The following is a 27,769-nucleotide window of genomic DNA, read 5'->3' as shown; positions in this document are numbered from 1 at the left end:
CAAAGCCTGTTACTCCACTTCAGCATAAATTCTAGCCACTGTCTTCTGAACCTAAGGTTTAAGAAGGAGCCCCATTTTCTGAAAAGTAAAAGCAGCAAAAGAAAAGAATATGCAGGTATGGTTGAATGTCCTTCAGAGTGGTTAAAGCCAGGCTCTGAGATAGTTCGAAGAGTTTAATCCATAAACTATGAGCAAAGCTGACCTGACCTTGGGTTATACGGAGGTCATGGCCAGAGTCAAGGCCACACAATAAAATGACTACAATTTCTCCAGGAGATGATAAAGGACAGGGTCAAATTTCCCCCTTCTTTTTCTCTTCCTGTTGTTCTGAGTTCCCCAATAGGGATGCTTACCTTTTTAAGGACAAAGGCCAAAGAATTAACAATGATGTCTCCTGGCCATAGATGGCAAGGTTAGTTGGTGATTTCTCAAAAAAAACACACCAGTAACACCCCACCTACTATTTTCTCAGGCCTTGCTTTGCCTTCTATTTCAGATATTATTCCTGGACAGTGGAATCTGCGTCTTCACATCACCTGTCAAATTTTGAGAAGCACTTGCAAAACCATACTGCTCTCTCCAGATGACACAAACCTCATAAGGAAACCAACAAATAATACAGCTTGCCAATCAGTCATTTCTTTCTTCATTCAAGTGTTTATCAGTGGCAAGTATCTACCCACCGCTGTGTGGGGTGTCAAGGTTCCAAAGACTAGTAAGAGATGGTTCTTGACTCACAAAGCTCATTGCCTGTTTGCGGGGTGTGCGCGTGTGAACTGCAAACACATTGGAAAAGAGCTTGAATAGAAGGGTCAACAAGAGCTACAAATTTTGAAACTCTTCCACCAACTGTGCTCAGAAAGGGGCAAAGTGAGGGTTTGGGAACTTCAGCAGGGAATGATACTAGAGCAGAAGGGAGAATGGAAAGCAGGGAAGACATTCAGAATTATGTATACTTCCTGGTGGCCCAGATGGAAAAGAATCTGCCTGCAATGCAGGAGACCTGGATTTGATTCATGGGTCAGGAAGAACCCCTGGAGAAGGGAATAAGCTACCCATTCCATTATTCTTGCCTGGAGAATCCCATGCACAGAGGAGCCTGGTGGGCTATAGTCCATGGGGTGGCAAAGAGTCAAACACGACCAAGCAACACTTTCATATGTGAAACTGCAAGGATTAGTTAGTTCAGAAGAATCAATATGGAAAAAGTGATACAAATGTCTTATAAAATCTTCATAATTAATCTTTATATTTTACACTGTCTCTTCCCATCTTAAAAACTACCGGGATCAGGGATTCCAACACCTTCTTTTAAAGCTATTAATATCATAATTAGTTATTTGTTTCTTTCATCTGACTATACTCTCTCACCAGAGGTTGGAAAATTCACTGGTATCTTCTCTTCTCAAAATTAAATGCATTCAACATCTTTGGCTTTTCCTCAGGGCACCAATTTTCCATCTCAGGATTTTTTCCTTTTAACCCTTCTCTGAGCCCTTTCCAGACTCCCTTTCTCCACAAATTCAAAATGAGAACTAGCTGTAAATGCATCAAGGAGCTGGTCTGTCCATTGGAACACTATATTTTAAAGTATGCTTGAGAAGAACTAGTAATAATGCCTGCTACTTTTCATCTTTAAAATGATGGTGCCTGGGTAAAATCTTGCTCCTCCACTTACTATGTGATCTCGGGCAAGGCACATGGACTTTTGGGGCTTCAGTGTTCCCATCCTAAAAGTGGACATAAGCCAATAACTAACTCATAAGATTTTTTTTATAGATTTAATGAACTAATAATTGTGAATAGAATAGTGCCTGGCACAAAGAGTTGCTAAATCAGTGATTGGTAAATAAATCAGTTACCAGCACATTAGCATATGATTCTCTGATCTAGCTTATTTGTTATCATATTTTTGCTTGTCCATTTCATTGTCTCACCAGGTACGCAACTAAATCCTTCTCTACTTTCATATGATCATAAGGGAGATCAAATCTCCACTATCACCTAGAGTTTGATTTTTGTCTTTTAATATATTATCAATTTGTATTTAGAGCCAATTATTTACTCTGAATTTTTATTTAACTATTCATGTGTTAAAATAATTTAAAATTATATTGCAAGATTTTCTTCCCAACAAAGGAATGACATTCACATTTACATTTCTCTGGATAACTTCAGTGATTTTATGTCTTGAGGACTGACTCTACATTTTTGTATTTGTTTCTGATTTGGCTATTATGCTGTTCCCTGGTAAACTGGTGTAATTTCAATTTTTAACAACCATTTAATTTAGCACCACATCTTCAAGTATTTTTGGAATAAGGCAAGTGTAAGTAATTAAATATCTTGACCACCTATCAATTTAGGCACTATGCTCTCTGCTGTGAATACAGAAATATGACTAATATCGGTTAGGATTTATTTCTGCTGCTATCAACAGAAACTTGACTACATCTCTTAGCACTCTGATCTATTATTTTGAGTGAAATAAGAAGGCAGTCCAGAGGATACAAGCTCCAAAAAATTATCATGGACCCAGAATCTTTCTTTCTTTCCTATTTTGGTGAGCACAAGGTCATCTCATGGTCCAGGATAGTTCCTGAAACATCAGCTACTACAACTGTATCCCAAACAGCAGAATGCAAATGAAAGAAAAGACTCCTTCCCCTTAAGGAGTCTCCCCAGAACTCCCACTTAACAATTCCCCTCACATCTTTTTGCCAGAAGTTAGTCACATAGACAGCTGCATGGAGACTAGGAGATGTAGACTTTATCCTGGTGTCACTTGTTCAGCCAAAAAGTCATGACTGGAATAAGTACTTCCCTGATATTCCAGTAGCCAAGACTTCTGGGCTCTCAATGCTGGGGGCCTGGGCTAGACCCCTGGTCAGGGAGCTAGATCCCACATAGTGTAACTGAGTTTGCATGTCAAAACTGAGGAACCCATATGTCTTAATGAAGAACGAAGATCCCACATGCCACAACTAAGACTTGAGGCACCCAAACATTTTTTTTAAAAAATCATTTAAAAAAAGTAGCCAGATTAGATATAAGATGGAGTCACTCATGCTAAGCCCCATTTAAGCAAACCAAAACTTAAATTTCTTTGCTCAAATCTCCCAGAAAAGGACTTACGTCAACCAATGAGTGCTCACTTCTCAGCACATCACCAGGGTCAGCTCCAAGACTTCATTCTTCCATGTAAGGAAAGCAACCTTGCAATAACCAATCCACTTTTGCTCCCTATGACTTCCCTGTTCCTTCTCCCTTCTGCCTATAAAAGTCTTTCTTTCTGTACAGCTCCTTGGAGCTCCTTTCTATCTGCTAAATTAGATGCTGCCCAATTCACAAATCACTGAATAAAATCATTAAGATCTTTAAAATTTAATCAGTTTAGTTTTTCTCTTTAACAGTCAGGATTCTGATGCTAAGAAAGAAAGGGAGAATGAATTTTAGTGTTCAACTAGCAGTTTCTGTCATGAAATGGCAACAAGGAGCTCAAAGCTTAGTGGCAGTGATAAACATGCAAATAAACTGTTGTGGTATAATGAAATGACCCAATTTTCCCCACAACCAGCCCCTCCTCATTAGGAAACTTCCACAAGCCTCTTATCCTCATCCATCAGAGGGCAGACAGAATGAAAACCACAATCACAGAAAACTAACCCAACTGATCACAAGGATACAGCCTTGTCTAATTCAATGAAACTATGAGCCATGCTATGTAGGGCCACCCAAGATGGATGAGTCATGGTGGAGGAATTTGACAAAATGTGGTCCACTGGAGAAGGGAATTGCAAACTACTTCAGCATTCTTGCCTTGAGAACCCCATGAACAGTATGAAAAGGCAAAAAGATAGGACACTGAAAGATGAACTCCCCAGGTTGGTAGGTGCCCAATATGCTACTGGAGAAGAGTGGAGAAATAACGCCAGAAAGAATGAAGAGATAGAGCCAAAGCAAAAACAACACCCAGTTGTGAATGTGACTGGTGATGGAAGTAGTCTGATGCTGTAACGAACAACATCGCATAGGAACCTGGGATGTTAGGTCCATGAATCAAGGTAAATTGGAAGTAGTCAAATAGGAGATGGCAAGAGTGAACATCAACATTTAGGAATCAGTGAACTAAAATAGACAGGAATGGGTGAATTTAATTCAGATGACCATTATATCTACTACTGTGGGCAAGAATCCCTTAGCAGAAATGGAATAGCCCTCGTCGTCAACAAGAATCCAAAATGCAGTACTTGGGTACAATCTTAAAAATGACAGAAATGATTTCTACTTGTTTCTAAGGCAAACCATTAAATATCACAGTAATCGAAGTCTCTGCCCCAATCATTAATGCCGAAGAAGCTGAAGTTGAACGCTTCTATGAAGATCTACAAGACCTTCTAGAACTAACACCAATTCCAAAGAATGGCAATGACAAAGAATGTTCAAATTACCGCACAATTACACTCATTTCACATGCTAACAAGGTAATGCCCAAACTCGGAGAGAGGCTTCAACAGTATGTGAACTGAGAACTTCAAGATGTAAAAGCTGGATTTAGAGAAAACAGAGGAAAAAAAGAGATCAAATTGCCAATATCCACCGGATCATAAAAAGAGAATTCCAGAAATTCCACATCTACTTCTGATTCATTTACTATGCTAATGGAAAATTCTTAAAGAGATGAGAATACCAGACCACCTTACTTGCCCCCTAAGAAACCTGTATGCAGGTCAAGAAGCAACAGTTAGAACCGGACATGGAACAACTGATTCAAAAATGGGAAAGAAGTACATCAAGGCCTGCTTATTTAACTTATATGCAGATTACATCATGCAAAATCCCAAGCTGGATGAAGCACAAGCTGGAATCAAGACTGCAGGGAGAAATATCAATAATCTCAAATATGCTGATGACATTACCCTCATGGCAGAAAGCGAAGAGGAACTGAAAAGCTTCTTGATGAAGTTGAAAGAAGAGAGTGAAAAGCTGGCTTAAAGCTCAACATTCAAAAAACTAAGATCATGGCATCTGGTCCCATCACTTCATGGCAAATAGAAGGGGAAAAAAATAGAAGCAATGAGAGATTTTATTTTGGGGGGTTCCAAAATCACTGTGGATGATGACTGCAGCCATGAAATTAAAAGACATTTGCTCTTTGAAAGAAAAGCTATGATAAACCCAGACAGAATTACTTTGCCGACAAAGGTCTGTATAGTCAAAGCTATGGTTTTTCCAGTAGTCATGTACGGATGTGAGTTGGACCATAAGAAAGGCTGAATGCCAAAGAATGGATGCTTTTGAACTGTGGTGCTGGAGAAGACTCTTGAGAGTCCCTTCGACTGCAAAGAGATCAAACCAGTTAATCTAAAGGAAATCAACCCTGAATGTTCATTGGAAGGACTGATGCTAAAGCTGAAGCTTCAATACTTTGGCCACCTGATGAGAAGAGCCAACTCTCTGGAAAAAACCCTGATGCTGGGAAAGATTGAAGACAAAAGAGGAGGATGGCAGAGGATTAGATGGTTGGATAGCATCACTGACTCATTGGATATGGATTTGAGCAAACTTCAGGAGATAGCAGAAAGGACAGGGAGGCCTAGCATGCTGCAGACCATCAGGTCACAGAACTGGACACGACTTAGCAGCTGAACAAGAACAACAATGAGTGTGAATCTGCTTTACGTAAAGTTATTGGTATCTTTTCTCTCCATTCATTGATAATGACTTACTTTAAGGGAAAGCATTCCTTACTCCTTCCCACAATCTACTTTCCCCCAGCCACTGCCATCTTTCAGGCTGAGTTAGGCACATAAAAATGTGACTTGATATGATTTCCCAAAAGATGGTCTCCATGGATTTTCCGGGGCAGCTAAGGGTAGGGAGTAGGCCTTGGTTATTTTTGTAGAGAGTCCTTGACTTGGAAGGTGCTCAACAGTTGCTAACAGAATGATTTCTTGTGCTTAAAAAAAGTGAGTTTCAAATACTGTTCAGCTCCTTCTGGCTTCTTTGCTACAGAAGAAAAACGTCCACCTCAGGCCATTCCTACCACTGCAGGGTGACTTTCCCAAAATTTGGGTCCATGTCATTGATCTAATAACACGTAATTTGGGCCATATCCTTTAACTGCTCTGGCCTGCATTCTCCTAATATTCCTATCTTGAAATTTTGAGCATAGAGAAAAATAAGAGTGCTATTACAAAAAAGATTAATTTTATGCTTTTCATAAAGACTTTATAAATCATGAGTTGATTCTAGGGTTTTTTCATTTGGCAAAGAAAGTGTTATAGTGAAAAGTGAAAGTGAAGTCGCTCAGTTGTGTCTGACTCTTTGCAACACCATGGACTATAGCCCACCAGGCTCCTCCATCCATGGAATTTTCCAGGCAAGAGTACTGGAGTGGGTTGCCATTTCCTTCTCCAGGGGATCTTCCTGACCCCGGGGATCGAACCTGGGTCTCCCGCATTGCAGGCAGACGCTCTACCGTCTGAGCCATATAATATAGATATTTTCAATAGGAAAAATGACACACATATCCAATGAAGATCAAATGAACTAATAGATGTGAAAGACATTGAAAATGATATGTAGTAGTATTATGTAAACATAAACATGAAGGTTTGTATTAGGTATGTTATATTAAAAACCTTTTCACTAGGAAAAGAGAGTAAAGGCAGTGGCTTCTGTTCTTACGGTTAGGGAGGAAACATACACGTATGAAACCACTGGGGGAAATTTCAACGCAGAATACAAGGAGTTTATATTGTGCAGAGAGGCTGCTCATAAATGATGAAGATGCATTTTAACTGAAAATTCAAGCATACCTATAGTGGAGGTCAGTTCATTCATTCAATAATGGTCATTTGTAGGAAATAATGGGAAAATAGTAACAAAGAATATGAAGCTATAATGAATTAAAATAGTGTAATAAAAGTGATACTGACACAGCACAAAATCTTGCTGCTTGAATATTAAAAGCCTGAAGATCAGATAAACTATCACTAAATTCAGTTCATTTCTAAGTAAAACTCATCTAATTTTTATTTTCTGGATTCGTTTTATTTGGGAAAATACTAAAATAGACTCACAACCACTCAGCTAGCAATGTCATCAGCCAAGTGCTACCTATTACAGAGAATTTCAAATCTTTTAACAGGGTTTGTTTGTTAATTTCACTGGGTTTGGTTTTTTGTTCGTTTTGAGATTTAATCACTGTGTACTAAATACAAATTAGATGAACTAATACTGATGCCCACCACTTTTTACCTTACAAAGCCTTTTATGCACATTAGCAGGCCAATTTAAGGAACATTTAGCAAGACAGGTTCTATATAAAATAATTTTCATGTTACAAATAAGAGAGTAAGACACAATTACTTAACTGAAGGCAATACTCACTCTAGAGAAAGGTGAGGATTGGGGTGGTTACAGTCACAATGGAATGAAAGAAATTCTTTAGTTTTCAAAGTGTGTTATGGACGATATGTCATTTATTCCTGAAATGTTCTTTTACCAGTAGAATCAAACGAAATAAAAATGAAGTATGTCTGACCTGGACTAAGGTCCCACTGTGCTGTCTAACTCATTGTTAGTTATCCTCAAGCATCATAAATATGTTCTGATTTAGGACCATCTGCCTTTTTCATCAGTTAGTCTTTCTGTTTACATATCACCATATATATAATTTGCAAAATAGTTTCATATCTACTCTTTAACCACACATACTTACATACCTCCCATGCTTATATGAAATAAAGGATGTTAATGTTTAAAAACTCAAGAAATTCCATTTCAATGGTCTTCTACATAGCACATGCTGATCTATTTACTCCCAATGACCTGAAAGCCAGAGAAAGAAAAACTCACACTGCTGAAAAACTCATTGCCAGCATCTTGGAGGAATTTTCTTTTTTTTAACTATAAGATTAAGTTGTAATAAATAGTAATCATCATCAGTATATGATATGTCTCAACAAGGAGAACAGCTCCTTCCTACCTGTGGCCAACATTTCTGATTGGCTTGCACAACAGCTGTATTTCCAAGTTCCTTCTCCTTTGCCCCAGAAAGACCTGCTTTCCAGACATATCAATGCAGCCCCCTCCTCCTGACTTGAATGGGAACAGCTGTCATCTTAAGACCATATAGGGACATGCATGTGGATAAAAAGCCAACATTCAAAGGATAACAGAGCAGAAAGTTAAAAAGTTGTTAACAGTGGAACTGCCAGGACAATCCTGAAATTGTCTACCTCTGAACATGATGGGTAAATATAGGCTGTTATGGTCTATTCAGCTGTTAGAGTTTCTGTTGCTTGGAGCTAAAACATTCCTAACTCAAACATCACACAGAAAATGGTAGGGAAGCACATGGTCTCGTCATGGCTCTCTCCTCTCTGGCTCGGGGCAAAGGCATAACTGGGCAGCTTTCCGCTACTGTCCAGACATTGCATTTTAAAATAAATCATTTTTATCCTCTGATGATAAATGTAATTAGTGTGTATTGTAAAAAATAGATAAAGTTCAGAAATAAAGAAAGGAAAGATGAAATCACCCAAAATCTCACCACCTAAAGGTGAATATTTTAATTTTACAAATAGTATAAATATCCATAATTTTAAATATACAATTATTTTAATATTTTAGTACATATATTTTTTATTGTTAAGCATTAGGAGCATATATTTCTAGCCTATGAAATTACAGGTACGTAAACCATACACAAATATGCACCCAGGTTATTTTACAAAAGAGAATCATTAGAATATAATCCATGCAACTATATTTTTACTTTTAATGTATATTGAATGCATTTTTAAGCTAATAAACATCTATCTGCATGGATATATATTTGACTGTATAGAGTTTCATTGTATGCTGATACCAAAATTTATTTTATCACTTAAAATTTTAGATATTAAAAATAGCTTTTAACATTTGATTATATATACGTTATAAAGGTTTAATACTTTTGAATTGTGGTGCTGGAGAAGACTCTTGAGCATCCCTTGGACTGTAAGGAGATCAAACCAGTCAATCCTAAAGGAATATTCATTGGAAGGACTGATGCTAAAGCTGAAGCTCCAATACTTCAGCCACCTGATACAAAGAGCCAACTCATTTGGGAAAGACCCTGATGCCGAGAAAGACTGAAGGCAAAAGGAGAAGAGGGCAGCAGATGATAAGATGGTTAGATAGCATCGCTGACTCAATGTACATGAACTTGAGCAAACTCCAGGAGACAGTGGAGGACAGGGAAGCCTGGCATGGCTGCAGTCCATGGGTCACAAAGAGTCAGACATGACTTAGGAACTGAATAACAATATATGTAATAAATATATTATTTGATTATATATGTATTCCTTGGGACAAAAACATAAATATATGCTCCTTTCTATGTAAAAATACATGTATATCCTTCTTAAAGTTTAAACAAATTTGGGATAATACTGTACATATAGGTTTGATATCTTTTTCTACTTTTCTATATATAATTATTTCTATTTATTTAAATATTCATCTACTATATTATTTTAATGGCTATATGATATTTCACTATCAAGGGGTATTAGCATTTATTGAATCAGTATCTTACTATTTAGTCATGTGGACTATGTCCCAATTATGTTGTTAAACAGTCACCAACCCCAGACAAAATTATTTGTCCAAGATTATTTTCTTAAGGTACATCCCTAACAAAATTACTAGGGTCCAAAAAGAGCATTTACATTTTTAAGCTTTTAATGTGTATTTTCAAATGGCCTTCTGAAACCATTGTAATAATTTGTACTCCTGCTAACACTATAAGAGAGTAGCCATTTTCCTGAAACAGGAATGCCTTTGGAAGAAACCAATACTGTCCTGTACTGATCCCATATTTTGTTAACTATTCACATTTAGAAAGTGTCTTTGCAATAAACCAATAAGAAGGAAAACGAGGATTTGAAAAGGATCAGCAGTGGTACAGGGTCCTGGTACAGGCACTCCTTACCAACAGGCAGTCCGGGCTGGGGCTGAGTGGGGAAGTAAGCGTATCAGAACTTGCTGCAATGGAGAGGTCTGCAGGGTTCACGGGTGTGAAGTGTCAGCAAATCAGGCTACAGCGTGCTGGGAGATGCCTGTGAGTGTATCACACCCAAAATAGCGCCATGACTTTGAATGAAGAATGATATCCAAAACCCTGTTCCCACCCTCTGTGCCCTCAAATAAAAAAGATAGGATGTTCTACAGAGAAGGAAAAAATAAAAGCAACCTCAGCATTTCTGCACTTCAAGGAAATGCCTAAATTATAAAGACTGAGAGGGACAAGGTTATGGTCCATACAGTTACACTCAGTGAGACCTAAGCTGGGGTTCATACATGAAACTGATGGAAAGGGAACATGGTGTGGTATAATGAGGTGCTGCTCTAGGAGTAATACATCCTAAATTCTATGAGCATGCATTACACTTTACAATAGGTGTCTAGAATCTGTATCAGTGAGAAATCCCTATATGAACACTATCATGATTCCTATCAAATGATTAAACAGACTAAAAACAATAAAATTATAAAATTCTAATTGAAAAAGTCTACTGAGGAGCCAAGCTAGAGATGATACATGAAAGCAGAAGACATTAATGTAGTTCACCAGTGCTGAGGGCCACTGGAGAAACTGGAGGAAGCTTCTTTGGAGGCTCAGGCTAATGCTCCTTTAAATCAAATCTTTATGGGAGGGATTTAGGCTGAGCCCCCAAGGCACTGGATCCATGCTTCTGAGCTCTCCCCTGGCTGGCAGGGGTTCCTGTCCACCTATTTTTACATCTCCTAGCCAAGGATGGTTTATCCAGTCAGCACAGGAGGCACAGTGGGCCCATAATACTTTCAGTTCAGTTCTGTCGCTCAGTCATGTCTGACTCTTTGTGACCCCATGAATCGCAGCACACCAGGCCTCCCTGTCCATCACCAACTCCCAGAGTTCACTCAGACTCACGTCCATCACATCCATCCAGTGATGTCATCCAGCCATCTCATCCTCTGTTGTCCCCTTCTCCTCCTGCCCCCAATCCCTCCCAGCATCAGAGTCTTTTCCAGTGAGTCAACTCTTTGCATCAGGTGGCCAAAGTACTGGAGTTTCAGCTTCAGCATCATTCCTTCCAAAGAAATCCCAGGGCTGATCTCCTTCAAAATGGACAGGTTGGATCTCCTTGCAGTCCAAGGGACTCTCAAGAGTCTTCTCCAACACCACAGTTCAAAAGCATCAATTCTTCAGCACTCAGCCTTCTTCACAGTCCAACTCTCACATCCATACATGACCACAGGAAAAGCCATAGCCTTGACTAGATGGACCTTAGTCGGCAAAGTGATGTCTCTGCTTTTCAATATGCTATCTAGGTTGGTCATAGCTTTTCTTCCAAGGAGTAAGCGTCTTTTAATTTCATGGCTGCAGTCACCACCTGCAGTGATTTTGGAGCCCCCAAAAATAAAGTCTGACACTTTTTCCACTGTTTCCCCATCTATTTCCCATGAAGTGATGGGACCGGATGCCATGATCTTCATTTTCTGAAGGTTGAGCTTTAAGCCAACTTTTTCACTCTCCTCTTTCACTTTCATCAAGAGGCTCTTTAGTTCTTCTTCACTGTCTGCCATAAGGGTGGTGTCATCTGCATATCTGAGGTTATTGAGATTTCTCCCGGCAATCTTGATTCCAGCTTGTGTTTCTTCCAGTCCAGCGTTTCTCATGATGTACTCTGCATAGAAGTTAAATAAGCAGGGTGACAGTATACAGCCTTGACGGACTCCTTTTCCTATTTGAAACCAGTCGTTGTTCCATGTCCAGTTCTAACTGCTGCTTCCTGACCTGCATATAGATTTCTCAAGAGGCAGGTCAGGTGGTCTGGTATTCCCATAGGTACCAGAAAAAAACATTAATTTCTTTTAAAGTTAGGAAAAAAAGGTAATAGGAATAAATCCACACTGCTTTGCATTCATATTAATAATACCAATGCAGTCATACCATTTTTAACTTTTATTATTATTATTTTAATGGCAGAAGTTTCTCTCTAAAGTAAAGGTGTATAAGGCCTATGACAGTCATCAGAGAGCCAGAGAAACAAGCCCTAGTCTACCTGGCAAAAGCTGCAGCTAGCTCCTCAAACTCAGCCTGGTTTCCACCCTCAGCAATCCTCGTCTTCCCTGGGTGAACAGCTGTAAAGTGTTGGTTCCACTCCTATTTCAAAGACTAAGTCCTCTTCCAGCCACAGAAAGAGCCAGGCCCTGAGAATAGGACTCTAATGAGAAGGAACCTAAGGATACTGAGAACTCAGACCTCAACTACCCTATGAAATACTTCCAAGTGAACGCCAAGGTCTTTCAACAGGAGGTGATGAACACCACTATATAACACTGGTACTCAGGGCAAGTATCAGGTCTTGGGATTCCTTAGAACTTCAAGTGGTATATACTTGATATGGATGGATGGACAGATGGGAATGCTAAGGATCAGAAGCCATCTTCAGATGCCTGAACTCTTACAGATCTAAGCCAAGGGTTAGCAAAATTTTCCTTAATCACATAGAAAATATTTTAGACTTTGTTTTCTACATGGTTTTTATTGCAACCACTGAACTCTGCTGTTGTAGCACAAATATGTAAATGAAGGGATGTGGCTATATTCCAATGAATGTTAAAACTTGAATTACATGTAATTTTTACTTGTCACAGAATATTACTCTTTTGATTTTTTTCAACCATTTAATGTCAGAAGGAACATTCTTAGCTAACTGGCCATACAAAAACAGGCAGTGGGCCAAGTTTGGCTCACTGGCTGTAGTTTGTGGACCTTTGACCTGACCTAGGAACAAGGGTGAAAGTGAAAGACTTACTCCAAAATGAAAAGGCCATAGCTGCTCCAGAGGAAAGAGTCATTGGAGCGGCCCTGTTCATCACTCTAACAGAGTTTGGTATGTCATCCAAACCTATCTAGGTCACACTGAATTTAAGCTTTACACTCTCTTCGGCCAAGATTAAACTTTTGTCCATCATTCTACAGGGATTCCCGGCCTTTACACAAAGTTTCTGGCCTTTATCGTTCTAAGAATCCTGACCCATCCAAACTACATGGATTTGATGTTCTGTCATCATTTCAAACTCAACATGTTTAAATGAAACTGACTACCTTTCTTCAGTGTAAGCTCCTTATATTTTCTAAGTAATCCAGGTTCAAAGCCTTTGACATCTTTCAATCTTTCTTTTTCACCTCCCAGATCTGATTTTCCCTCCAAGCTACAAACGTGACCACTCCCTACCCCAGGACTAAGGAAAGATCTGGAGGAAAGAGATCAGTCATGGGTTCTAGATCCAGTTCTTCAATGAACTAGCCAATGAACCCTGAGGTCTCCCTGAGTTCAGGCTCACTCTACAGATGCTTTAGGAATGCAGAGAATAGCTGCACCCTTGCAAACAAGGAGTGTTCAGGAAACATGAACACTTGCATGGACCCTGGAGAAATGGTAGAATCTAAATTGGTAGCTGCTGAATGGTATTCATGTACAGGATGGTCAGCCTTCTAATTATATGACTTATTGCTCTTAGTCATCTTCCTCAGTCAATACCTAGTCTTCCTACATTAGATTTTATCATTATCTATGTATTCTAAGAAGAACAGTGAAAGTCACTCAGCAGTGTTTGACTCTTTGCCACCCCACAGACTATACAGTCCATGGAATTCTCCAGGCCAGAATACTGGAGTGGATAGCCTGTCCCTTCTCCAGGGGATCTTCCCAACCCAGGGATCGAACCCAGGTCTCCCCCATAGGAGGCGGATTCTTTATCAGCTGAGCCACAAGCGAAGCCCAAGAAGAAAGGCAATTTAAAAATGAAGTCTTTTGTAACCTGTTATTCACTAAATACTAGAGTTTAAGAATATCTCCTTTTCATTACAGAGGAACATTCAGTTCCCTGGATACTATGGCCTGTTTGAAATGAAGGAGAACGGGCTGGCAGCAAAAAGAGGTAATTTAGCCAGAATTCCTGTGCTCTGTGCTTGAGCTATAAACAGGGTCTTCATAAGGGCCTTGTGCAGTTTTAAACTTTAATAACTCAGGTTGTACGTGTTAGAGAAACAATCTATAAACGGTACTCAAAAGTAAATGTATTAAAGTTTAAGACAACTATCTTACACAATTGCACACAATATGTGCTCATTTCAGATCCTGTGACAAATGAAATATGGCCAGCAGAATTGAAGTTCATGACAGCTCTAAGAAGGTAATTGAATTTGCCTTTAAATCCCATTTACAGTTTACTATCATGTCTACCTCGTATGCTTTTGAAGGTAAAAGTTTAATAATGGCACAGAGACTTTATAAAGATCCTGTACTTGAAGTCAGTGATAAGTATAGTTAGAGAGAACATCATACCATCTCTTCCTAAAGATAATATCCTTGCTTACTTTGGTGGCTTTTAAAACAGCTTCAGAAATAGAAAGCATGGTGAGTCTCTATAGTTAGTACAACACTGAGTATCTGAAACTGAAGTCTAGTTCTAAGTTTTGACAATAGCTTGGCTGGGTGATTCAGGAAAATGTGTTCTTTCTCCTGTACTTCAAAGCTTTTCATCCTATGCTCAGAATAGAGCTACATGGGCTATCAATTCATGGTCACGTGGTTTTTATAAGTGTGTGCGTGTGTACATAAGGAAAGGAGGTACTCTCTATATTTTGCAAGTTAAAACACTATTCCAGTGTATCTCAATAGAGGACAAAACACTGAAAAAAGCACAAAACAGATGGAGTGTTAGTATTTTCGGCTTGTTCCCCAAACTGGAGGTTGCAAAATCAAAGCCCACAAGTCTACCCCAAAAATCTGGGCGTGCGCATTTGAGAGGGTGAACAGGAATGAGGTTTCACTTGAAGCTCTTACCGAATCCAGAGAGCTAAGAGCTGGGACAGAGTTACTCAATTTGCAGATTGCTTTGGCTGGTCTCTGTGTGCTTTGCAAAGTGATTCATTTCCTGTATTTGGTCAAGACAGAGAAAAGTTGGGCACACACGAATTTGATGTGGTTTTTTATTGCAATATTTTATCAGATAAGTAGGTAAGATTTCATGACAGGGATAGACAGCATTTTTCCACTTAAGACCAGGGACAGTCAGAGAAAACCGTGCAAGCCAATGGTGCCTGTATCCCCAGCCTCCCCTTTGGGAAGTATTTTTTCCTCTTTGTTGCTTTCCTGCTTTCCCAGAGGGGCACTGAGAGTTTTTCTGTTCAATCACAATCTTCCTCATACAGGAATCTGATAAACATCTTCACACTGAGTTGAAAGGTGCTATTAACTCCCCCAGGGGTATCACATTTTAAGGGAAGCCAAGTTAAAGAAATAAACCTCCTAGTTGAACAATTTCAGGCAAACCTAGAGTTGGAGAAGTGTTTAGGGCAAGTGAATGCAAAGAGGCAAGGTGGCTTCTGAGGGCCCTGAGATTCTGGAAGGGGCATCCTCCTTCCAGTCACCTCTGCCCTCAGCAGTCAGGCTTTCCCTCAAATTGGCTTAGGGTGGCATGAAGAGTTTACTAGACAGATAATCTGGAAATGCAGATTTAGGAGTGACCTGATAGGCTTCAATATTTGGAAAAATGGGATGATACTGCTCCTCTGGAGTTTTCTTGGCAATGTTTAGTGAAGGCTGCGGCAACCTGAAAAGTTGCACAAGCACCTAATACTCAAATCACTGTTGATGGAAGAAGAGGCAGTGGGCTCGGGCTCGTAGTTCCAAGGCTAAAACGAGAGGGACCTTTGGCTCAGTAAAGACAGGATTTACTTCACTTAATAGAACTGAGTCAAAAACAGAAATATGCTATATTGGACTTTTTTGTTTATGAAACACATATTACATTCATTCGTTCATTCAAAAACTCCTGATGGAGCATGCAGCCTACATCACGCCCTGCTCTGGACCTTGGTCGTCAGCTGGAACCCACTGCTACAGCAGCCTGGCCAGCATGGACTCGACTGGCGGCGACTTGCAGCACCATCCCAGGGGTGATAGTGGTTGAAAAGCATCCTTCATGCTGAACACACAGAGTAAATAAGACACACATGGTCTTCTCCTCATGGAAAACTCATTTTTTTTCCTTTCCACGTTGAAGGCACGAGGGCATCGGGAAAAGCTTTGTCTGCTAGTCCTAGATTTAAAAGCTCGTGTTGAAGGCTCTCCAAACATTGGTGTAGAATCTCCTTCCAAAATAGATTTTGGATTCCTGAAATATGTTTCTGCCTCCAACCCCTTCTGGTTTTTCATTGGGAAAATGTTTTCAGAAATGCTGTATTAGTTATTGTACTGTTATTTGGTTTGTGGTAATGGGTTTGTGCATACACTCTAAATCCTCTTGCATGGCCTATGGATGTAATTGTCCCTTTTTATGAACAGGACAGGCAGCCCCAGTGGCCCAGATGAAAAAAGTCCCAATTTAAACAGAGCATCAATCAAAAGTGCAACAGACAAAGCTCTTTCTCCCAGTTGTCCACCATCATTTGGGAGAAAGAGAACACTTAATGTATCACCTTGGATGCACGCAGTCTTGTCCTCCTGGGTAAAAGCTTTTAGAATGCTCAGGGCAATGTTTATAGCATTCAGGAAAATTTTAAGTTTTAAATAAATTCAAGGTGCTAATCAGGACTCTTTTGGTTTGTTTTTTACACCTGCTGGTAAATCTAAAGGATTTTAGAGGTTTGAGTGGGAATGCATTTGAGTAATGCTCAGAAAATCTAAGTTTCATCTAGGTGCCCTCAACCAGCTATAGTGTCACAAATTCTAATTCTTCTACCTAATCTCTCTGAACTTCAGTTTCTTTGTTTACAAGAAAAGGGAAAAAAAAAGGACAGAAAAACAGAGGCTGCTGTATGATTGTGCATGATTGAAGCTGTTGTTTGGTTGCTAAGTTGTGTCTGACACTTTTGTGACCCCATGGACTGTGGCCCACCAGGCTCCTCTGTCCACGGGATTTCCCAGGCAAGAATACTGGAGCAGATTGCTACTTCTTTCTCCAGGGGCTCTTCCCGACCCAGGGACTGAACCAGTGTCTCCTGCCTTGGCAGGCAGATTCTTTACCACTGAGCCACCAGAGAAGCCCCACATCATTGAAGATAAACTCCTAAGCTTCTCCACACCAACATGCCCAACTGCTCTCAACACAGCCATGGAGGAGAGACTCATCCAGACAGGAGTGAAGGCAGCACACCTGCCAGATAGGATACGAAAGGATTATGAGAGAAATTCAGTTGTGATTACACTACTTAACTGGAAAAAGTACTTGAACTAACTTGGTGCATCTCTTTAAGGAAATGTTTAAAAATACCAGGCTCTCTTAGTTCTTAAACTAAATGCAGCACATTCACAAAGGAGGGAGAAAGCAGAGTCCACGCCTAGGTGCCCCTGAGACATCTGGCTGTCTTCAGCTCTGGAAAGCCAACCTCCGCCTACTGTATCTCAGGCTTGTCACAGACTTGGATGAAATAATATTAATATATACTGAAGCACTCTGCTCACTCTCACTTCACAAATACAAAATGTTGCTAGGACTCCACAATGCTTATAGCGCAGCTAAGATCTTGAAACAACTCTCATTTGGTGCCTAGAATGACTTTCCTGTGATATATTGAAATAGATTTGTGTATATGGTGATACACAAAGTCTTGGATTAGTATATTTTTTTTTTCATGGAGTAGTACTGAGTTTGAGCACAGCACACAAAATGCTGGCCTGGATGAGTTACAAGCTGGAATCAAGATTGCCGGGAGAAGTATCAACAACCTCAGATATACAGATGATAACACTTTTATGGCAGAAAGCAAAGAGGAACTAAAGAGCCTCTTGAGGAGGGTGAAAGAGGAGAGTGAAAAAGCTGGCTTAAAACTCAACATTCAAAAAATGAAGATCATGGCATCTGGTCCCATCACACTTCATGGCAAATAGATGGGGAAAAAGTGAAAGCAGTGACAGATTTTCTTTCCCTGGACGCCAAAATCACTGCAGATGGTGACTGCAGCCATGAAATTAAAAGATGTTTCCTCCTTGGAAGAAAAGCTATGGCAAACCTAGACAGCATACGAAAAAGCAAAGACATCACTTTGCTGACAAAGGTCCATATAGTCAAAGCTATGGTTTTTCCAGTAGTCATGTACAGATATGAGAGTTGGACCATAAACAAGGCAGAGCACCAAAGAACTGATGCTTGCTGGAGAAGACTCTTGAAAGGCCCTTGGACAGCAAGGAGATCCAACCAGTTAATCCTAAAGGATATCAACCCTGAATACTCATGGGAAGGACTGATGCTAAAGCTGAAGGTCTAATACTTTGGCCACTTGATGCAAACAGCTGACTCACTGGATAAGATCCTGATGCTGGGAAAGATTGAAGGCAGGAGGAAAAGGAGATGGCAGAGTATGGGATGGTTGGATGGTATCATGGATTCAATGGACATGAAACTGAGTAAACTCCGGGAAATGGTGAGGGACAGGGAGGCCTGGTGTGCTGCAGTCCATGGGGTCGCAAAGAGTCGGACACAAGTTGGCGACTGAACATATACACACAGTACTGAGTTTGTAGTAGATTAGAAAAATGCCAGAGGTCTTTTCATTTCTTCAGTATTTTCTGTTTCACATACAGGTCTCAGAATTTGAGGATGCCCTATAATCCCCCTATATCTTATTAAACCCTTTCAAAAATATTTTTACCTGTGATTTTCTAGCCTGAACCCACTCCAGTACTCTTGCCTGGAAAATCCTGTGGACGGAGGAGCCTGGTAGGCTGCAATCCATGGGGTCACAAAGAGTCGGATACAACTGAGCGACTTCAATTTCACTTTTCACTTTTATGCATTGGAGAAGGAAATGGCAACCCACTCCAGTGTTCTTGCCTGGAGAATCCCAGGGGCAGGTTAGCCTGGTAGGCTGCCGTCTATGGGGTTGCACAGAGTCGGACACGACTGAAGTGACTTAGCAGCAGCAGCAGCAGTAGCCTAAACAGTGGTTCTTGAGAGATGGGCAATCTCACCATTTGAGTGGTCTATTCATCTAAATGTAACTCTATCAGAAAGTGTTCTTCTGTGTTCTAAGTTAAAACCTGCCTCCTTGAAACTATTTTTAGGTATGCTAAAGGATAAAATATATTTTTTTCTGATAGTAACAGTCATTCACATTTCCTGTTAAAAGTTTAGAAAATGCAAAGAAAATTTTAGAACAGAAAATAAAAATTACCTATTATCTCAACCCTCCAGTGTAACCACTTTGCTTTTCTCTATTTTAGTGCTCTCTTTCACACTCTCACTAAATGACATCATCTTACACATGCAACATTCAATCCTGCCTTTCAAAACATCTGACAAGGTATCTGAAGTAATTTCTTTGAAAATATGATTTTTTTCTAACATATTACTAGAAAAAATGTCACTGGAAATTGAATACTGAAAGAATTTTTTTGGTAGACAACCATAAACCCACTACAAGGATTCCACCATTAACACTTCGCTGTTTTCTTTAATCACACATTTAGTTGTCTACTCACCCCTCCAACCATCCATTAATCCATTTTATCTTTTTGATGCATTTCAAACATTACAGGCATCACTATATTTTCTGAAAAATACTTCAACATTCATATTTTCAGCTAAAGTTTTGCACTAGTTAACACTTTTCTTTCAAGGTAAAATTTAAATACAATGAAATACATAAAACTCAAGTGCACATGCATCGAGTTTTGATAAATGCAACACCTGTGTAACCCAAATCCTTACCAAGGTACCTTGATATTGTATTTATTAAGTTTTTCATTTGTTAGTTTTACCAATTCCAAGATCAAGGAAATATTCACTTACATCATCTTCTAGTTTTTTGCTTAAAAAAATTTAACTCATCCAACCCACTTCATAAAATCTTCAAAAATTGTTTTTGTCTTCTCCATTTTCACAGTCATAGATCATTTTATGATTTATTTAATTGATTTTGATACTGATTGACTAGAACAGTTTGCTGCTGCTGCTAAGTCGTTTCAGTCGTGTCCGACTCTGTGTGATCCCATAGACGGCAGCCCACCAGGCTCCCCCGTCCCTGGGATTCTCCAGGCAAGAACACTGGAGTGGGTTGCCATTTCCTTCTCCAATGCAGGAAAGTGAAAAGTGAAAGTGAAGTTGCTCAGTCGTGTCCGACTCTTAGCGATCCCATGGACTGCAGCCGACCAGGCTCCTCTGTCCATGGGATTTTCCAGGCAAGAGTACTGGAGTGGGCGCCATTGCCACTCCTAGAACAGTTTGAACAACAGCATATTAGTCAAACATTTCTGTGTAACAAATTACCCCCAAACCTAGAAACTTAAAGCAACAAAACCCACAGTTTTTGAGGTCAGGAATCTATGAGCAAATAGTTGGCTAGTTGTGACCCAGGTATTTCAGAGGTTGCAGCTGAGATGTCAGCTGGGGCTACAAGTCATCCTAAGGCTTGGAGACTCTGCTTCTAAGACAAATCTCAAAGAATCTGTGGTCATATTTAAGACCATCAAAATTGGTGGACAGTGTTAATAGTAAGTATTCTGACACCTACTTTCATAAAAATACTTCTAGAATTTTTGTCATGTCCCTCAGTTTGACAGAGATGTTCTTGATCATATTAAATACAAAATCTTCTATTTCTAATAATTTACTTTTTTGAATACATGATTTTTATCAGGTTTTTCAAAAAATACAACCGTGTTATTTTCTTCTTTAACCTGTGCATGTGACAAATAGCCCTGATCAATTTCCTAACGTTAGGCTAGTCATATATTCTTGAAATAAATAGTACAGATTAAACAACTCTTAAACTGCTGGATTTGATTTGCTGGTATTTTAGTCAGGATATTTGTTTTGATATTTATATGTGAATCCATCCTCTTATAGAGGTTTACCAATTTTGTTTTACATAGATGTCTTTTAAGCAGCATATAATTAGAATTTGGTATTTGTTACATTGACAGCACAGTATATGCTTTAGCTGTTTGTATTTTCTGTGGCTTTAGACCCAGAAGTTAAAAATTATTTTTTGAAATATTTTTTCTAAAAATCTTCTATGTATTTTATTTCAAGAATCATATTTTCATTAATCATTTAAACTTAGCTATTTAAATGGTTCAGATGTTTACTGTTAGTGCTTTCATGGTACAATTTCTATTTTTAAGCTATTGTTGAATCATATTTTCTTAGTTGTAGTCCATTTTCAAACAAATTTTTCCAAAAAGATGGCTCAGCAGCATGGCAAGGAGTCTGTGTGTCAGAGAGCTTTGAAGGGCCATAGTAACTTGAGGTCTTCCAACCACAAGGCTTTATCTTATCAATTGGTAACAACTGTCAAGTGAGGCTCTGCAGGGTATGTGAAGCAGGAAGTTTCTAAATGGTTTAAATTTTTGCTGGTTTTGGCTATTTTTTAAATAATTGAAGGGCATTATGCTAAATGAAACAAGTCAGACAGGGATAGACAAATACTTTATGATATCACTTACATGTGGAATCTAAAAAATGAAAAAAAAAAAACCACACACACACACACACACAAACCAAACTAGAAATATAACAAAAAAGCAGATTCACAGATACAGAGAACAGACTAGTGGTTGTCAGTAGGGAGAGGGGAAGAGCAACATGGGATAGGGAATTAAGAGGGGAAAATTATTAGGTACAAAATAAGCTACAAGGATATGTTGTACAGCATGGGGGATATGGGAAATATTTTTGTAGTAAGTATAAACAGCATGCAACCTTTAAAAGTTGTGAATCACTATCTTGTACACTTGTAGCATAGAATATTACCATACATCTACTATACTTCAATTTAAAAACTAGAAATAAAACAATTGAATACATAAAAATCTGAGTTTGGTTCCCCAGGCTTTTGACCTAACAGGTCAAAAATTTGAAATAAACAACCTAGAGGCCAATATACAGAGGTCATTTTTGGCTCATTTGTGTAACATTTTTTAGTGATTTTCATGAACTAGTTTTATAAAGTTTGTATTTTTTGCCATGTGTGGTCAGTGAAGTTTCTGTTCAGTTGCTTAGTGGCCAAGCTAATAACTGGTTAGGGATTTCCTTAAGGGTCTGGAACAAACAAATCTCCAGCTTTTCCTTTATTCACCTTCTCTGAGTTTTTTTATTGTTGTTGTTATTTTTTCTTCTACTTCACTGTCCACTCCTCTGCCCCTTTTGGTGATAATTTTTCATCTCTCCAGCCTCTAAATACATAAGCGTAGAAGTGGTCAGTCCTTGAACTTCTCTATCCACACTCACTATGTCAGCAGCAACCACTTTTATGGCTTCAAACATTACCTACATGCTGACAAATTCTCAACTTGCACCTTCAGCCTGGACTTCTCTCCATTCGATGCTTGTAAATCCAGCTGCTTACTTGACACGTCCATCTGGGTAACTATTAATAATAAACAACTCAGGCTTCTCATTTTCAACTTTCTCTTTACTTCTGTAGGCTTCCCAGGTGGCACAGTGGTAAAGAATCTGACTGCCAACGCAGGAGACTTAAGAAACACAGGTTCAAGCCCTGGGTCAGGAAGACCTCTTGGAGTAGGAAATGGCGACCCACTCCAGTAGTCTTGTCTGGAAAATTCCATGGACAGATGAGCCTGGCGGCTATAGTCCATGAGGCTGCAAAGAGTCAGACATGACTGAGCAACTGAGCACACAAGCAACTCACATGTAACATATATGTTCAAAACTAAACCTTATCTTGGCCCTCACCCTCACCCAGCCTTTCGTTTTTCAATAAATGTCAATGCTGTTCTTCCAGTTACTCAGACCAAAAATTTGACATCACCCTCTCCTGCCCTTGCTTTCTCCCTCTAAAATCTATTCTCAATAAACATCCAGAGCAACCCTTTAAAATTCATATCAACTCACTCCTTTGTCCCCAACCTTTCAATGATTTTCCATCCTTCTCAGTAAAAGCCAAAACTCCTTGAATGGTCTGCAAGGTTTACATGGTCCAATATTCCATTACACTGCTAACTTCATTTCCCAAATCCCCCTTTCTACACACTGCTCCAGTCACACCTGCCTCCTGGGTGATCCTGGGACACTCCATACAGACTTGAATTTGCTGTTTGCCCTCCCTGAAACTGTTGCCACAGATACCATCTTGGTGACTTCGGGTCTTGGCTTAATATCACCTTATCAGAGTGAGATTTTCCCTGGCCTTCTTTTGAGAAAGTGACCTTTCTCTTCCCTTTCCAGGTGCTTTTTATCTCTCTTCTCATCTTTATTTTCCTTTGTTGTTCTTGTCACCATCTAAAATACTATAGATTCTTGTGATGATTCTCAGACTCCCCAGTCTAAAATGTAAGCCCCAAGAGAGCAAGGATCTCTAGTCTGTTACTGCTTTACCATCTAAAACAGACCTGTGTAAATATCATAGGTACTCGATACATATCTGTTTTAAAGCTGACTTTAAAAACATGTTTGCTAGAAATGTGGATTTTAAGAAAATAAAACTTCCTACCCCACCCTAATCCACATCAGTCAGACTCCTTTCTTTTCAGCTTGCCAGGCAATATAACTTAATTAATATGTGCAGGTTAGTCCATAATTTTAGTGAAAACCAGATGCCAGCCTCTGTGCTGCCTGGGCTCTGTTCAGTTCAGTTCAGTTCAGTCACTCAGTCGTGTCCAACTCTTTGCAACCCCATAAATTGCAGCACGCCAGGCCTCCCTGTCCATCACCAACTCCCAGAGTTCACTAAGACTCGCGTTCATCGAGTCAGTGATGCCATCCAGCCATCTTATCCTTGGTCGTCCTCTTCTCCTCCTGCCCCCAATCCCTCCCAGCATCAAAGTCTTTTCCAATGAGTCAACCCTTCACATGAGGTGGCCAAAGTATTGGAGTTTCAGCTTTAGCATCATTCCTTCCAAAGAAATCCCAGGGCTGATCTCCTTCAGAATGGACTGGTTGGATCTGCTTGCAGTCCAAGGGACTCTCAAGAGTCTTCTCCAACACCACAGTTCAAAAGCATCAATTCTTCGGTGCTCAGCCTTCTTCACAGTCCAACTCTCACATCCATATATGACTACTGGAAAAATCATAGCCTTGACTGGGCTCTGTTACAAGGATGTATTTAGATAGTTTTAAGATAGTACTCTTTTATACACATAATCATTCTTTTAAGTTCACTGTCACTAATTTCCTACTTTTTTAATAACACTTTTATATTTTTAGAAGGTAAACCAATAAATATTTATTTTAGAAAATTTTGACAATCAAAAAATATAAGAAAAAAAATCAGTCAATCTCACTATGCAAGGGCAATCATGGTTAGCGTTTTATATTCTTTTATAGTCTTTTGTCTACTCAAAGGATTTGTTTTTCATGTAATCATATCTATACTAATTCCTACATTTTTCACTTGAATATATCACAGGTGAAGGTTACATTTCCTAAGTATTGCAAAGTAACTACAAAGATTTTGAGGGACTTAAACACTAGATTGGCAAACACTAAGCTAACCATTTTTTTGGAGGAAATATTGATTGAACAAAGTGCTTTCCCAGAGGCTATCTTTCTAGGACATCTGCTTAAGTCAAAGATGCCAATAATTACATTTAAATCCATACTAGATGGTCTTGTAAAAGGGTGTCTGGTTTATCACTAAATATTATAATTGCATTAACTTCACACTTTCAGGAGCTAGAGCACTAAGGCTGACAGGTTCCCATTCCTTAGCCATACCTATCTCTAGCTGTGACTTTGCAAGGAGCTTGAGTCAAGAGGGGACTCTCCAGTGGAATTACAGGCTGTCTTCAATGGGCCGGATTTGTTAAAGTGATTTTTTTCTATTGTTTCTTCCAAAAGTTTGTGATCAGTTTAGTTAGTTCTTAGAATACTAATAGTCTTTTTCTTGATTCTAATTAAGTGACTAGTACCTAAGCAAAATAGCCACTAAGAGCTATAGAAATGTAATTGCTCCACCAACTGGTCAGCTATAATATTTTATTATAGCAATAGAAACTAAAATAATACTGTTTACCTAGGAGAGAATGCATTACAAAGTTACATGTAAAAATAGGAGCAAGTTTTAAAAAATAAGTTATTCTTTGAAACCTGTAATTGTGAAATTGTTTTTCTTTATGCCGATTAACCTATTTTTTAAAACTTATTTTCCTTTGCAATTTATATTCCAAATCCCAATATTTATTAAGTCCATGTTCTTGTTCCTTGTGTGAGCTAATGACTGAAGGACATTTCCCAAGAATGTTTAATATAAAAAGGAACCCTTAATTAACCCCAGTTCAGTTCAGTTCAGTTCAGTCGCTCAGTCGTGTCTGACTCTTTGCCACCCCATGAATCGCAGCACGCCAGGCCTCCCTGTCCATCACCAACTCCCAGAGTTCACTCAGATCCACGCCCATCGAGTCAGTGATGCGATCCAGCCATCTCATCCTCTGTTGTCCTCTTCTCCTCCTGCCCCCAATCCCTCCCAGCATCAGAGTCTTTTCCAATGAGTCAACTCTTTGCATCAGGTGGCCAAAGAAGTGAAGTTTCAGCTTTAACATCATTCCTTCCAAAGAAGTTCCAGGGCTGATCTCCTTCAGAATGGACTGGTTGGATCTCCTTGCAGTCCAAGGGACTCGTCTTCTCCAACACCACAGTTCAAAAGCGTCAATTCTTCAGTGCTCAGCCTTCTTCACATCCCAACTCTCGCATCCATACATGACCACAGGAAAAACCATAGCCTTGACTAGACAGACCTTAGTGGGCAAAGTAACATCTCTGCTTTTCAACAAGCTTTCTAGGTTGGTCATAACTTTTCTTCCAAGGAGTAAGCGTCTTTTAATTTCATGGCTGCAATTAACCCCAAGCTATACCTAATTAATCTAAAATGCAAAACAAAACCCACCTGTTTAGATATGTGTAGTCTTTACAGACATTGCTTATGCCAGATGTTCTGCATTTATAATTTAAAAGAAAGTCTATCTTTATTTTTTTCTCTCACCCTTTTAAGTCACTAAGCCTCTCGTGTGGAAAGGAAATAGTCTATTAGGTATTTTGTTTCTTGCAGCTCATCCCAAGACAGCTTGCTCTCAGCACGGTGACCATCCCCCATAAGGGAGGAGCTGTTCAATGATGGCTGGACTGGGAGGCAGGAACCAGGGAGACTGTTTTCTCCTTTGCCATCTCTTTCCTGTGTGGAGCCTATGGGACTTTTCCAGGCATGAGTTTCCTTATCCCTAAATTAAGGCCCTACTACAGATTATCCTACTTCCTATACAAAATAATCCATGACTTCATCATGTCCATGAGTTGCAATTACACTTATAAACGAAAACACATTCAACTCACCATGAAATGTGGATGCTTTAGAACTATGTAATGTCTATTAGTTATTGAAGAATTTATGTCAAGTAACATAGCAATGTGAGGAATGGTTAGATTTATGTGTGTGTAAAGCTCAACATTCAGAAAATTAAGATCATGGCATCTGGTCCCATCATTTCATGGGAAATAGATGGGGAAACAGTGGAAACAGTGTCAGACTTTATTTTGGGGGGCTCCAAAATCACTGCAGACGGTGACTGCAGCCATGAAATTAAAAGACGCTTACTTCTTGGAAGGAAAGTTATGACCAACCTAGATAGCATATTCAAAAGCAGAGATGTTACTTTGCCAACAAAGGTCCATCTAGTCAAGGCTATGGTTTTTCCAGTGGTCATGTATGGATGTGAGAGTTGGACTATAAGGAAAGCTGAGCACTGAAGAATTGATGCTTTTGAACTGTGGTGTTGGAGAAGACTCTTGAGAGTCCCTTGGACTGCAAGGAGAGCCAACCAGTCCATTCTGAAGGAGATCAGTCCTGGGTGTTCATTGGAAGGAATGATGCTGAAGCTGAAACTCCAGTACTTTGGCCACCTCATGTGAAGAGTTGGCTCATTGGAAAAGATCCTGATGCTGGGAGGGATTGGGGGCAGGAGGAGAAAGGGACAACAAAGGATGAGATGGCTGGATGGCATCACCCACTCAATGGACGTGAGTTTGAGTGAACTCTGGGAGTTGGTGATGGACAGGGAGGCCTGGCCTGCTGCAGTTTATGGGGTTGCAAAGAGTCGGACATGACTGAGTGACTGAACTGAACTGAATAGTAGATTGCACAAGACACACATGGGCACACACACACATACACACTTAAACAGACCATCCTTCTTCCTCCAAATCACTTCTGACGATGCTACCAATGAATCATAATATCACTTTTTTCCAAGTTCTCTGAATGCATGTCTTTAAATGTTCGAGGCCTAGCCACCAAAGGGACTTTAGAAAGTCATCCATCATCTGCTAGAAAGCATGATGGTTGAACCGCTTGGAAAGATTTGTGCTATCAAGTGACCATTCATTTGTTCATTCAGGACACACTTATAATGCACTTACTGTCTGATAGCTTCCATGCAAGGAATAATACCCTTAAACAAAGAGGGAAAGAATGAGGAAGAGGAAAATTCTCTAAGGAAGGGTGATAAAAATAGGGCAAATTATTCTGGAGTTCATCCACGAAACTCTGGTGTTTTAAATACAATGATGTTAAATGTTGACCTTGCAAAGAAAAAAAATGAGTATGAGAATACTTGTGTGTGTGTGCGTGTGTGTGTGTGTGCGCGTGCGCACGCATATTTTTGGTTATAAGAAGGTGTGGTGGTAAAGAGGAGGTGGTGGTGGTCTTTCAAGGTATCTAGGGTGCTGTGATAGTTGTCTGGAAAATAGAAGGTGATAAAATGTCTCT

General features: G+C 39.5%; 1 long non-coding RNA gene across 1 annotated transcript in view; it reads right to left on the bottom strand.

The window, feature by feature from the left end:
• Nucleotides 1-27,769, bottom strand: part of LOC138423152 (uncharacterized) — a 95,163-nt gene that overhangs the window by 39,600 nt on the left and 27,794 nt on the right. The window lies entirely within an intron of this gene.

Source organism: Ovis canadensis, chromosome 18 (genome assembly GCF_042477335.2).
Source record: "Ovis canadensis isolate MfBH-ARS-UI-01 breed Bighorn chromosome 18, ARS-UI_OviCan_v2, whole genome shotgun sequence".
Lineage (NCBI taxonomy): Eukaryota > Metazoa > Chordata > Mammalia > Artiodactyla > Bovidae > Ovis > Ovis canadensis.
This window is presented reverse-complemented; position numbering and strand designations above follow the sequence as displayed.